The following is a 2,670-nucleotide window of genomic DNA, read 5'->3' as shown; positions in this document are numbered from 1 at the left end:
CTTATTATCTGCTTTACAAGGAGGCTGGTGCCATGTCAACCTCTACACCCTTTCGTTACATTGCATTTGAATTAAGGTCCCCTTCATTGCCTAAGCTAACAATATTCTTGTTTTATTCCACCTCTGCATTGCATCTGAGACTCCTCCTCCCCACTGATTTTGTCTCTGGATAACATTCTTGTTGCTACTGGCCAGGCTATACTAGAAAGCTGATAACGTGACAGACACGTGGGGAACAGGGGGACCCATCACTGGAATGGTTCCGCTGTTCTACATTTCTTTATATAGTATAAAACATTTAAACTGACAATTTTATATGAAGGGGCTTTGCTAGGATCTCCTACCCTCACGGCTGCTGACATACTGAGACCAGATTATAGTCCCTTTGCTATTTTACCTGAATCCCCTTTTCTGTTTTCCAGTAAGAGATCATACCAGTAAGCGGAAAACAGCTAATGAACACAGGGTTCTTTTTTTTTTTAATGTTTAGTTTTTAATGCAGATTTTTAATGAGTGAATGGCCAAAGTTGCCTTTTTTAAAAAAATATTTCTTTGGCTGCACCCATCATGTCTTAGTGGCAGCAGCTGAGCTCTTTCAGATGCAGCATGCAAACTCTTAGTTGTGGCTCATTGGATCTAGTTCCCTGAGCAGGGATCAAACCCTGAATCCCTGCATTGGGAGCATGGAGTCTTAGCCACTGGACCACCAGGGAAGTCTTCACAGCTTTTTTGGAGCTTTTCCAAGCCCATGAGGAAGAAAGAATAATAACAACAGGTCTCCACAAACACTCTTCAGGAGTTTTGAAGAAAAAACATTACCAATGTCCAATGAAACATTGCATTTCATTTTAATAACTCCCAGGTGGAAAGTTATCAATGGTAATTTATCAGCAGCTGATCCACACATAGTGGGTACTGAGAATAACCACACTCTAAGCAAACAGAGCCTGATAATAGTAGAGAAAAGTTACACTTACCATGTGAATGAGTTCTTTACATTGTTTCTTCTCAAATAGGGAATGGGGAGAGCTCAGCTCTTGCATCCTGACCCTCTCCTCTCCATTGGAAGTGTGTGTTCCAGAAGTCAAAGACACTAAAAACAAATTTAAAATAGTCCAAACTTTTGCCATGTGAAGGTCCTTAGTAAAGAATTCTATCTAATTTACTTCCGTCTGTCCTGACCCAGCATTTATAAGATTCCTTAATGGCTACGTTTTGTGGTCTGATTGTTCCCTGGTGTGCAGGAGTTAAACTAAGCTTTCACTGGATGGAGCAGTTACAACTGTGCCAGAGCTGGCCACACCATATAACCTTTGCATCATCACCTCCATCACCCACCTGCCCCTCCACCACCACACAGAGCCCCAGCCTCCTTTGGCTACACCTTGTTCTTGGTTACATAGTTCTAGCACATGGAAATAAATTGGAGGTAGCAGCATACCTCTTCTTCCTAAGGTGAGGATTCTTAGTCATTATTTTGATGATTCTGTCCACCCACCAATGAGGGTGGGGGTGGGGGTAGGGGGTGGGAAAGACGAGCATGAAAGGTGAGTGGATGAACTATAAATGGAAGAAAATGAAGGGGAGCAATGCCAGTTTCCACAGCACTACAGACAATAAAAATAGCACTTTTTATTCGTTCAGTGAAGAGAGATTCTTAACCCGAGATCCCTAGACAGGCTTCAGGAGTCTGTGAGCTCCATAAGGCATGTGCAATGTTTTAGGTTTTATGCATTTATCTGGGAAGATACTCTACAGCTTTCATCATGTTTTTCAGAGTCATCTATGTCTAAAAATTGATCAAGGTATCAGTGATTTTACAGAAGTGCAGAGAAGAGCTTCCTTCCTGCTTTTTTTTTCCAAGTCCCTCTACAAAGCCAGCATCTCAGGCTTAGGTGAACAGAGTCTCTAGCTCTCCAGAACAAAGGTGTGATCAGCCTTGCTGATCAGAATCATCCTGGCTAACCATGTTTGGTATGTTCACTCTTTGGGGAATATCTTCTTTATTTAAAGGGCATCTTGTGATGGCCAGACCTTAACTCAAAGGGCTAACTCACTAATCGCAGGCATCAAGGAGAGCATGGGGAACAGTTCAGCGGCATTTGAGATGATGAAGAGGGCTGGTGGACACCACTCAGACCACCAGGCATGTCTCTATTAACCCACTTTGCTGATAAGACTGTCCCTGCATGAAAATTTTATGTAGTTAGAAATAGATAAGACTGCTGGGCTTAAACCTAAGGATTCTTTTTATATTCCGCTGATTTGTTGGAGTTATACCTAAATACTCCAGTCCACATTCATCTCTTCTGTCATTAAATACCTTTGAAATTGAGTACATTTACAGTTTATTCATTACAATATATAGAAATCACTCTCTTAAAATTTTTTCCAGGTCTCATCTATCTATATTTAAGTGCCTCAAAGCAGAACCATATACAGTTCAAATTTACTGTTAATCATTCAGTTCAGTTCAGTTCAGTTCAGTCACTCAGTCGTGTCCGACTCTTTGCGACCCCATGAATCGCAGCACACCAGGCCTCCCTGTCCATCACCAACTCCCGGAGTTCACTCAGACTCACGTCCATCGAGTCAGTGATGCCATCCAGCCATCTCATCCTCTGTCATCCCCTTCTCCTCCTGCCCCCAATCCCTCCCAACATCAGAGTC

At 42.4% G+C, this 2,670-nt stretch overlaps 1 long non-coding RNA gene across 1 annotated transcript in view; it reads right to left on the bottom strand.

Moving 5' to 3' along the window:
- The window catches only part of LOC104995070, a 3,896-nt gene extending 2,495 nt beyond the window's left edge, over positions 1 to 1,401 (bottom strand). Inside the window, exons 1-2 of the long non-coding RNA XR_826028.1 lie at positions 1,339 to 1,401; positions 978 to 1,093 (exon numbers count right to left, since the gene is read on the bottom strand). This is a non-coding gene — a long non-coding RNA (uncharacterized LOC104995070). The remainder of the gene's footprint in view (positions 1 to 977; positions 1,094 to 1,338) is intronic.
- Between the last annotated feature and the right edge of the window lie 1,269 nt (positions 1,402 to 2,670).

Source organism: Bison bison, unplaced genomic scaffold (assembly GCF_000754665.1).
Source record: "Bison bison bison isolate TAMUID 2011002044 unplaced genomic scaffold, Bison_UMD1.0 scf7180017864274, whole genome shotgun sequence".
Classification (NCBI taxonomy): Eukaryota; Metazoa; Chordata; class Mammalia; order Artiodactyla; family Bovidae; genus Bison; species Bison bison.
The sequence above is the reverse complement of the archived record's forward strand: the minus strand, read 5'-3'. Positions and strand labels throughout refer to the sequence as shown.